The 12490-nt window shown below is 34.4% G+C and overlaps 1 protein-coding gene across 4 annotated transcripts in view; it reads right to left on the bottom strand.

Moving 5' to 3' along the window:
* Positions 1 to 12490, bottom strand: part of SGCZ (sarcoglycan zeta) — a 1114856-nt gene that overhangs the window by 56412 nt on the left and 1045954 nt on the right. The window lies entirely within an intron of this gene.

The following is a 12490-nucleotide window of genomic DNA, read 5'->3' as shown; positions in this document are numbered from 1 at the left end:
GCCAGTTAAGAGCCCTTCACATATCCACAAAAAGAGACAATGTTTGCTTTGTTCTCTGTTGCAGGCTGAAACCTTGGCATCATACCTGGCACCTGCTGGATGCTTAATAAGTACTTGTGGACTGAATGACTCTCATGCCTTCCCTCTGCAGTGTAGACAATAGTACCCATGCTTGCTATATCACAGGGGACTTGTTAAGCATTATTCAATTACGAATCTTTAGTTAGTCTACATGTCATAGATTCTAATATGTTTTCTACCCTTTAATATAACTGAATTTTAATCAATTTTATAGTACATCTTGAAATTGTGATTTTTTTAGTGGTCTCTAATGTATCTTCCAATCAATAATTTTCCTGATTTATTGAAAAACGGTATTAAATAAATGTAATTACAAAACCAACTTATTGGCCAATTCTCCACACTAATCTATACACAAAACTCAAAGCCAGCTTCCATATTTGGAAAACACAATTAGTTTGAGTATTAGGCTTCAGCAAGAAAATCTAACTGGGCCTTGAAGATGAATATTAACTGAGGAGGAAGAAATTTGAGATAATGGACAGCAGCAATTGATCTTCCCATAATATTAATTTCTTTCTTTGGACATAACACGTTTGGCATATGGATCTATAGTTCCCACTCCTATTAAGATAGGAAACAGTCCTCCTCTTCTATTTATATTAAAAGCTGTTAACAAATAGAACCCAGCTGAGTCAGGGAAGTAGGACTCGCACACGTTGTGCATAGTTCTTTTCATCTGTCTTTACGTATTCATGTTATTTATGAGATATATGACACCCAGGAGCCCAAAGCAGGACATCATCTTTGTATTCCAAAATATCCTTAAATTAGGAGATGTGTCTGCTTCTAGTACAGTAGGAGATGAATATTAAATAGATGAATGAATACTTGACTCAAGCTTTCATCCATTCATTGGTCCCTAACCCCACCTCAGCACTACTCCCAATGCTAGCGAATAGGCTGCAAAAACTCACTCCTCCCCACAATCATAGCTGCTGAGGAGCATTGAACAAGAGAAAAAATAATTTAAAACCCTAATAACATGTAAGCTAATTTCTCCAAAATCAATATGTATTTTTTTAATATTCTGAAATTACATACATGCTTCCAGGACCACATAAAAATTTGAAAAGCTTCAACTAGGGCTATGCCAAGTAAGATTAAAACTAATGTTAAACTTTTTGGGCTGTCAAGTTTAAAATAACAGATTTTTTAAAAATACAATTCATGCTTTTTTAAATAAAGACCTTTCCTTATATAATTTAATGAAAATATGGAAACCATTGAAGACCTATAGTCCTCAGTCGTAGTTGTTGCATTTGATCTTGAAAACATTATTTCGACAGCTTGTATTCACTTGAGTGTGATTTCTTCTAATCACAGCCTAATCTTATTTTGTGCCATAGAAGACAATGAGCCATAGTAATCCAACTATTGGGTGATGTTCAAAAAACTGTACCAGAGGCCAGTGTGTTAGTACATGTGACTTACTCTGAGGGACTAAGGCATACATTAACCCTGAACTGCCTGGAAGATATTATAGATATCGTACACATAAAACCTCAATATTTACAGTACATTGCTTCCTTCAAATATACTCAATTGCTGAGCATAATTGATTTTCAAAATATATCACTGACTTTAATGGCATAGACGTACATTAGATAACATTAAACACACACACTCACACACACATAATACCAAGACTTTTCTTGGCATAACACTTAATGTCATTATACGAAAGATACCTTATTAACATAAAAACCCTATATTGCATGACATATAAACTATTAGAAAAATAAGTGGAGAGGTGTCTGGATATGGTAAGGTGAGGTGAAATCTTAATTCATTAAATGTAAATAAGCAAAGGCAAATAAGCAAACAAGAAAATATTTACGCACATAGATGAGATGCATCTAAGCCATAAATAAATGCATGCAGTCATCCAATTGAAAAACAGATATAAAAATTAATACTGCAGACTACACGTTATTCATCCTATTAGCATAATTACAGAAGGCAAGATTACAAGCAATTAGCAATGCATTGATAGCAAATAAATATTCTAAATCAGAAAATAATTTGGAATGTATTGCATTTACATACATTGCTTTTCTTTCCTGCAAATGGAAAATGACAAGATATGTTCTTGGGGATATAGTCAATTATTAGGGATATTTATGCTTAAAGTTAATATATTAGGCTTTATGAAACTGATTTTATTGTATTCTAAGATGCAATGTGTTACTTATCTGTTTTTCATGTATCATCACATGTTCTCTAAGCTAGGTGAAGGCAGGATTCAGTTGCTCAGAGGAACAACAATGCCCCATTCAATCTTAATCCACCACTGATGCTGCCAGTACTGCAGGACAGCAATGTGTCTAGAGGACTCTGGGTAAGGAGCTCTGATTCCTTAACAAGTAGGTCATGGGAGATGGGATTATCTGGGTAGTGCTATATTTTCTTAGTCATGTTAAACACTAACTTACTAACTAAAGTACCAAGACTAAAGGCTTCCTTAGGAACATCTCTGAGAAAGTTTATGCCAATAGACTCACAATCAACAAAGAGAAGTCAAGGATAGAAGAAGGAAAGAGAATTGGCAAGAAAAAAAGAAAAAATGGAAGCAAAGTAATAGATTCCATAAAAAGATTGAAGTATTAGATATATGTGCAAATATTTTATCTAGTTTTTTTAAATGATCTATATACATTTTTTTTTTTTTTTCTTGAGACAGAATCTCACTCTCACCAGGCTGGAGTGCCGTGGTGGAATCTGGGCTCACTGCAACCTCTACCTCCCAGGTTCCAGTGATTCTACTGCCTCAGCCTCCTGAGTACCAGGGATTATAGGTGCCCGCCACCATGCCCGGCTAATTTGTGTATTTTTAGTGGAGACGGGGTTTCACAAAGTTGGCCAGGATGGTCTCAATCTCTTCACCTCGTGATCCGCCCACCTCGGCCTCCCAAAGTGCTGGGATTACAGGCGTGAGCCACCCGCCCAGCCTCTATATACATTTTTAAAAGAACAAACCACCACCATCATGAAGGACAACCATAAAGCCAATTTCTTGTTTCTCTCGGAGATCGCTCCATCACTTTTCTGGAACATTCACATCTGTTGCAGTCTTAATCAATAGCCAAAGTCATCTTTGGCTGACAAGGAGAGATAATTCAGTAATATAAATACTGGTCTTTGTATGTTCTACATTACATCGGTCAAATACATGAATTGGAAATTTTTCTTCTATTACATAAAAATCTTCGGAGAGGCTCAAATATATATTTTCAAGATTCCTCTTGGTAATGTTTAGCAGTAATTCAAGGAAAACAAAGATAAAAACGAATACAGCTAACTATTTCTAGTGTGTCTCCTCAAACATGTCATGATCATCCTTTCTTTTCTATATAACTCTGCACTTTAATCTTAGATGCCTGTCAACATTTTCAAGGCCTTGAAGCATAGTATTAGTAAAAGGTTCGAAATTTCCACAAGGAAAACAAAGCTGAGATTCAAAATTATCAACTAAACTCTATATTCAGAAGTTCCTGGTTTAGAATTGCCATGGGCCAAACCAATCAACCAACCAACAGCAAAGTTTAAAACAAAACAAAACAAGCTGCTTTCATGAAATATAAATATAAATATACACTGTGATATGGTTTGGTTGTGTCCCCACCCAAATTTCATATTGAATTGTAGCTCCCACAATTCCCACGTATCATGGGAGGGACCCAATGGGAGGTAATTGGATCTTGGGGGCAGGTCTTTCCTGTGCTCTTCTCATGAGTGTAAGTCTCATGAGATCTGATGGTTTTATGAAGGGGAGTTTCCCTGCACAAGCTCTTCTCTTCCCTGCTGCCACGTAAGATGTGACTTGCTCCTCCTTGCCTGCAGCCATGATTGTGAGGCCTCCCCAGCCACATGGAACTGTGAGTCCCTTAAACCGCTTTTTCTTTATAAATTAGGCAGTCTCAGGTATGTCTTTACCAGCAGTGTGAAAACTGACTAACACGCATTGTGAGTTCTTTTATTTTACCCTGTGCTAGTCATTAAGAACTCATTGTGCAACATTTGCAGAAAATCTGTTATATGGGATCCCTGGAAAAGGAATTGCCTACTTTTTCTTTACTTTGTCCCTAGATTTTCCAAACAAAACTTCAAGTTAACCATTTAGCAGACTTACTATATGCTACGCAGCAATCGAAGCATTTTACAAATATAAATTAATTAATTTAATCCTCATAACAATAATGGGAGGTGATCCCTATTTGACCGATGAGGAAACCAAGGCACTAAGATTTAAGAAATGCTCCTAATACGTCATACATAATGCACTCTAGAGTTACGATTCAAGCCAAGGCTGTTTGAGTACTAATTCCTAAGTGCTAAGGGAGTCTTTGTGTGGCTCTATTATATTCCTAACTTTTATACCTCCTGGAGAAGGTACGACTTGACATTCCACGAGATTAATATTTGGGGGAACTTTTTTGCTAATGATATATAACAAAATTAAAAATAAATTTCTGAAGAATGTATGTTGTCTCTTCCTTCCTCTGCCAGCTACTGTCTCCCCCTGCTCCCAGTACCCCATCCTCCTAAGACCCTTGGCAGACAACCTTCTTGAAAGCATCTTATTGAACACCATTTTCAGTTCCTCCATTCATAGTCTCCTTAAAGCCAACTCCAGTCAGGCATTCTCTCGTCAGTATTACCAGTAACTTCCAAGTCAGTAAATTAAGGGGCCAATCCTTGCTTTTTTACCTTACTTGATCTTTTAGGAGAATCTGTCACACTTTCATTTACTTTTCCTGGAAATCTTTGCCTCACTAGCTCCCAGGACATCCCTCTGCTGCTTCCTACCTCCTTTTTCACTCCATGTCTGTCTCCTTGACTGACAACACACTTCCTGTGGCCAGTTCACAGGGGCATGTGGGGCTGACTATCTTTCGCTAGTAATTGTCTAGTTCTGTTATGAGTATTATTTTCTCTGACCAAAGCAATTGATTCAAGCATAAGCACTTGACTCCAACACTCTCCTAATACGAGTTTTGAAAAAGAGGCGTATTTTTGTAAGACTACAGGTACCGAGCGTGATATAAACTTGGAGCTTTTAAGGCTAGCTGTACCTCCATATGGATGCAGTCTGCTTGAGAATTCATCCAGTTAGTGAAAAAAAGAAAGAAAGGGCACAAAGGGAAAGACCAGCACTTGGAGAAATTGCTGAAACAGCTGGATGGAGTCAGAGACAGACTTTCCTATTACATGAATCAGTAAGTTAACCACCCCAGGAATACTTGAATACTTTGTAAATTTTAAATTGGGTTTCTTTTACTTGATTTTTTTTTACTTTTCCTTTATTCTTTGAGTTTTCATGTATTATTCTCTGTATCTCTCATCTTAACCTTTATTAAATAGAAGTTTTAGAAATCTTCCACTTTCAACAATCACTGCATCTCCCCCAGCACCCAATCCACACATACAAATCCTCAATATTTAATTAAAAGAAAAAATATGCTCTAGCATTTCCTGAAGTAATGCTGTGAGGAAAGGTACAAAAATATTATGAGGCGAATTTTCTCTTAGCCTTTGTATTAGGTAAACTACATTTCTATTTAGACAATTTCAGACCTGATCTTAATGACATAAATATTTCTAACACTTGTATTCTTGGATCTTTTTATTCCTAAAACAGTAAAATTAATAAAGGACTTGTGTGACTACCTGGCAAGCCATTTAATAAACTAACAAAAGGAATGTGATATTCATTCCTGGGCCTGGCCTCTATGAATTTTGAGAGGATAAAGTAAAAATGATCTCTTTATCCCACTTCTATTGACTACCTTGCCTAAGAGAAGTAAATGCAGATGGCCTCGACCCACTGTTTTACTTAAGGGGCCCCATCAAACAACATATGTACAAAATATTGTTTTTTACATTGTAAACAAACATAAAATGGCAACATTTCCAAACTGTAGCTAGAACGAAGTTGATGGGCGAGATATTGTTTTGAAAATAGTTTTGACACCTCATAGTCATTCAAATAGGTACACTTCTCTTTCGACTCATAAAGAAAAAAACAGAAACAAAAAGTGGCATGTCACGTGCAATGAACAAATACTATCAGAATTATTATGTAAGTATAGAATCAATGAATACTTAAGTAATGAAAGGAGATTGTGATTAACTGCATTTCGGGTCAGTACTTTTGAAGAACAAATGATAATCCTGGTGTCTTCTGGTAAACTCACATTCGCTAAATTCATTTTGGCGGTTGTTGATAATATCAAAAATGGTGCTGTGTAATTCATGGAAGGTATGTGGGTAGAAGGTGGAAGCTGCAAACCCATTTCTTGAAAATATTTTACTAAAATGTTTTCCACTGCATCTTGTTACTTTTTATTTCTAATATGTGTTTCATTAAAAACCAAAACAAAAACACTAACCCCTGGCAAATTTTTTCTTTTTCTAATTTATCATCCCTGGTCTTCTGCTACATTTTGACACATCCATCAGTGTAGTTTTGCATAAGTTATTCATACTTCATTTTTCTTTCTACCGTGCTTTTTCTGATATTTTGTTTCAAATAACATCGTAAAAAGAGATCTTCATGTTGCACTTTAAACACAATTATAAAGAGTTGGTGCATAGTTTTCTAATTTATCTTTATGCATGTTTCCTCTAAACTATATGTAACATAACTTGTTTAGTTGTGGAAGTAAAATTTGCTGATGTATTCAACTAGTAGTATAATCTCCTAGTACCAATTAAGTACAAGTTCGACATGAAATTTCAATTTTTTTCTCTATTTTAAAAATATTCTATTTTAAATATTTATCACTTAAATATCATACTGGAAGTCATTTTAAAAGTACATATATTTACGTTTTCTAACATAAAAAATCGTAAACAGAAACCATTTTAAATGGAGAATGTATTATCTCATTAAAATGTTATCAAAGAGTTTCTATCTTTTCTTGAGTACCTCCTAATATATTTATTTGTCCTACCACTTATGCCTTTTAATAAGGATATCTGAGCTATGCTTATTGACATTGAGTTTTTATATAAAAATTATTTTATGTTTCATCTTGATAACAGTAAGATTTCTTGTTTCTGAAATTCATTTAGTGGAAACATGCTTTTAGTGTTATAAATCAGTGAATTAAATGCTGAACAAGAATAAATGTCAAAATTAACAATTTTAAAAATCCTATTATATAACTTTCATTACAATATCATAATAAATTGTGAAATTGTTAGGCAACTGCGTTACTATTGTTTTTTTTTATAGCTAGTGTATATGGAATGCTTAGAATTGCTTGCTTTGAAGAGTATTATTTGTGGTTCCCAAAGAAGTATCACAGAAAGTTTGGTTTCTGAAAAAGACCACCAGATAAGGTATTTGGATTAAAGCTCTTATATAACAAATGATGACCTAGTTTATTATGCAATAGAATAATCTTCCAAATTCCAGACAACAAAGATTTGTTTTTGTTCATGCCCATTTCCAGCATGGGTTAGCAAACATGCTTCAATTACTATAATCACCTAGAGATTCAAATGATGAAGTCTTCATCTCAACACAGTCTTTCGAGATTGTGGCAACAAGAGAAAGGGATATGGCCAACTCAGCACTGCCTCACCTTTCATTTGGAAGGAACACACCACATTTTATTTCATTAGCAAATGAAAATTACATTGCCCAGTCTGTTTATAGACATGCAGGAATGAACAATCCCACTGCTAAACTGAAAGGATTATTGGTTAACAGCACGAACGGCACCATGCCTCTCAAAGGCCATGGTGGAAAAATGAATCTTGGACTTATTTTCTCATGTAAACAGTTATAAAACTGGGCAAAATGTTTGTTGTAATTGTCTTTCAGATATTAGACAAAAGACAACAGGATGGTGATTTCTGAGAGAAAGAAATACAACGTGTACTCCATATTCATTATATTGCCTTTTTAAGGACCATTTGCAAATCACAGTACAGGGAAATAGAGCCCATTGGTGTTGGCAGGTAGCAGGAGGAGAGATGAGATTTCAGGAAATTGATATGGATAGAATTTGTGGGGCAATGAAATGGAGAAAGGGAGCTGAGCTTACAAGCCTCTCCAGAAAACTTACAGGAGCACTCTTCAATCTTTGTAGAAAGGCTGCATTGTACATGGACAGGATGATACTACATGACAATTATTATATAAGGACTACTAGGGAATGTGTGAGATGAACAAAGGTTAATCAATGCAAAATTCTAGATGTTGGGCTTCCAACCAGAGTGTTGGTATTTCCCTAAGCACCCTGGACACGAAGTTGAGGCCCCTGAGTGCCATAGTTTAGTTTAGAACTAAAACTATTTGGACCATGAAATAATAACTATTTTAGATTCGGTCTAGAAAGTCTAAAATCATACTTGAACAAGAGTAAGCTGCTATGCTAATAAACTAACTTCCTGCTTTAAGAGGTTTTTTTTTAAGAGAGACGACATTTATTCTTTCCAAAAATTACTAGATGTGCAAAAATGTGGGAAAATTGACACTAACCAGGAGAAAAATCAGCAATAGAATGGGGAGCAGGTTTGCTCCATATGCTAGAGTTAGCAAAGATATGAAGTTATTATAAAGATGTTCAAAGATGTAAAGGAAGATGGACATAAGAAATGAACAGAAGATGAATCCTAGCAAAGAAATTGATTTTAAAAATAAGAAAAAAGAAAGAGAATGAAATGCATAGAGCTGAAAAATTCAGTATGTTAAAGGAAAAAAATCAGCAAATGGGACCAAATTAGCATATTATAATTCCTTCTGAAGAAGAAAGAATTAGTGAACTTGAAAAGCTGTGTATAACAATTCTCCAAATGAAACAATGGAGAGAAATGAAGACTAAGAAAAGCATAAATACAATGTCTATGAACCTGTGAAACAAGTAAAAGAGGCTTAACTAAAAAGCCAATACTGGAGATTCAATTGAACATTAAAAAGCACTCAAATGATGAAATGGAGCAGGAACAGAGAATAAAATAAACAAAAGACAGAAGAGATGTACGGAGCGAGATGACAGACAAATGGAAATATATCAATAATTGCATTTTAAATATAGATGGACAGACACTAAACACTACCATAAAATTTTTACAAAAACAAAACTTTAAAGTTTGCAAATCTTACAAGAGATACATATGAAATATAAAAACAGACATGCTCAAATAGATGACTGCAAACCTTTTAATAAGATATTAGAATGGTTTTATTAATAACTGCTAAGTAAACCTCAAAACAAGGAGGATAAAGACATTTAAAAACCTACTTTGTAATAAGAATAATAATGAAAAATAGAGTTTCAAACAATTAACATGAAAAGTAAAACAAAATATATAGAATAGATAAATCCAATACAATATAATTTTGATACGTTAACTTAAAAATTATACAGACAGGTCAGTGACCTGGAATAGTTAACACAATCTTTAAAAAGAACAAAATTGAAGCACTTTACCTGTTTTAAAGACGTACTATCAAACTACATTAATCAATACACTGTCATATTGCATAACGATAGAAAATACATCAGTTTATCAGAATAATGAGTCCATAAACAGACTCAATGCATGTAGTCACATGTACATGGTTCAACTGATTATTTTACAAAGATGCCAAACAATTAAATGGAGAAGAAAACGTGTTCAACAAATGTAGCTGAAACACTTGAGCATACATGTTCTTCTACTTTAAATTTACTGGCATTCCTGACAGAGAGGAAACTGTGAATGAAACACACAAGTTCATAATGAAATAATGAAAGACACAAACTCAAGAAGCTCAATGTATGCCCAGCCTACTCCCAAGAAATAAAATCCTCACCTAAGCACATCTTACTGAATATGCAGAACACCAAAATAAAAAAGAAACAACACTGAGAAAATAAACTACCTTCAAAGAGCAATATTTAACCTAATAGTGACCTCTCAATATGAAACTGAAATAAAATAATGGAATAGGGTGTGCCTTGCCAGGGCTGCTATAATAAAGACCACAGTCTGGGTGGCTTAAACAATGTAAATGTATTGTCTCACAATTCTGGAGGCTAGAAGTCTAAAATAAAGGTGTCAGCAGAAATGGTTCCTTCTTAAGGGCTCTGAGAAAGGGATTTGTTTTAGACTTCTTCCAATATCTCTTCACATCGTCTTCCTTTTTGATGTATCTCTGTGTCCAAATTTCCTGATTTTTACAAGGACAGGGGTCATATTGTATGGTCCACCCTATTAATCTCATTTTAACTTGGATATTTTTATTGCCAAATAAGATCCTATACCAAAATAAGGATACATTCTGTTACTGAAGATTAAGACTTCAACATATTAATTTTGGGGTGGGTTGAGGGGGATATCATTCAACCTATAAAAGGTATCTTCAATGCCCTAGAAGAAAAAAATTTTTAAATGTCAATCTCTAGGATTTTATGTCTAGCAAAATTATCATCCAAGGTTGAATGCCCAAAGATATTTACAGACTAATAAAACCTGAGAGAACTAATCATGAACAAATTTATGTGAAGAAAATTATACAGGACTATTTTCTTAAAAAAGGAAATGAAGACAGCTCAAAAATCAGAGATATGAGAAGGAATTCTTTTTAATTATAGTGGAAAAATGTGAGTAGATGTAAGAAGCACTGAATATAAAAAGCAATAATAATGTCTTAGTTGGAGAAATATAGGGAAATAAAATGCACATAAGTAATGGAATATAAATTGGGAAAAGAATAAATTAGAGGTTATGCATTCTGAGGTTGCATTATCCCCAAACATCTTAAGATACAAAGTAATAGACTTTTGTAAATCAAATTTTTACTTTTCCTTTTAGGATAACTACTAAAATAGTAGAATAATTCTAAATTAGTATGTTTAAAAACACTATTAATAAAAATAACATGCAATCCGAAAAACGCAACAAGGCAAGAGAGCAAAACAAAAAAAAGGAGGTAGAAAAGGAGATAAAATACTCAAATATGTCACTAATTACACTAAACACAAATGGACTAAACACTCCAGGTTAAGAGTCAATTAGTATCTGGCTGGTTATAAAAACAAATCCAGTCATTGGGAGTTTATATCACACAAGACTAAAACATAAAATCAAAAAATAATTAAATTGGTGAGATAGGAAATGATATATTATGTAAATACTAAAAGGAACTGTACTGATATACCCATAGTTACAAAGCATTAATGTATCTATTAGGTGTTATCCCATAACGACAAAAACTAGAATCACTATGAATCTATTTCAAATTTTGCATCATTATGAATGCATGATTTTCAAAACATAAAGCAACATTGGACCAAACGACAAAAAGAAATTGTCAAATCCTGAATCTTAATAGGAGGTTATAAAATGCTTTCTCAGTAGTACAAACAAAAAAGTAAATAATGAAACAAAACATGATTATCAGCGTTAGCATACTGGTCCTACACAGAACCCTTAATCCAACAACTGTAAAGTATTCCTTTTCAATTGAATATTTTACAAGGCAGGTTATAATTCTGGCATAATGCAAATTTTAACATATTACATCATGGAAATTACAAAACTTTTTATCTGGCCACAGCATGATTAATTTTGAAATGAAAAACAAAAAGTAACTAATTTTTATGTTTATAATTTGAAAACTTTAAAATAAGCCATTAGCCAAATTCTAAGTAATTGTAATTAGAAAATGTTTCGAACTGAATAATTACAGTATTATTGTCAAAACTTGTGAAATACTACCAAATCAGTACTGACAAAGAAATGTATGTCCTCAAATGACTACATTAGAAGAAGTCTTAATATTAACAGTCCAACATTTAAGTTGAGAAGTTAGCAACTAATAAATATAAAAGGCCAAAAACATAAATTCTCAAAATGTATGCAGTGTAAACTGTCCCCCACCAGGTTAGTCAAGGGCATATGTCTACTGCTTGGATCAGGCTAGGTTCAAGTGGGTAGGGGGCCAAGACCACGGTACCCAGCCTAGGAGCAGGTGTCAGACCCCAAACATTATGGAGAGTATCTGAGATGCTGTCAAGCAAAACAGTCTCATTGCTAAACCATAGTAGACAAAGAGTCAGAAAATTAGCTTAAAAGCAATTTAGAGACAGGAGGCAGTGAGGATCTCGAAAGCTGTCCTGTTGCCATCCAGGAGTGCCTTGTACGTAAGTCCTAATAAACTCAAGAACACATCAAGCTGGACTTGTCCAAGTCATTCTTTGGTCTCTGAGCTCCTTCCTACTTTGGGGGGCAGGACACGTTACATCACCAAGGTTTTGTGTAATGGTTGGTATACAGACAAGGATCGTAGAGAGTAAGTGATGAGTCACTGGGAAGGAGCATCTGTGGGGGAAATCCTGGGGTGGTCAGCAACATGCCTGTGGGGTGGAGTTGCCTGGCTGCTTGACTTCTGTGGGTTGCCAGATGAGTA

This window comes from Nomascus leucogenys, chromosome 4, assembly GCF_006542625.1.
Source record: "Nomascus leucogenys isolate Asia chromosome 4, Asia_NLE_v1, whole genome shotgun sequence".
Taxonomy (NCBI): domain Eukaryota; kingdom Metazoa; phylum Chordata; class Mammalia; order Primates; family Hylobatidae; genus Nomascus; species Nomascus leucogenys.
This window is presented reverse-complemented; position numbering and strand designations above follow the sequence as displayed.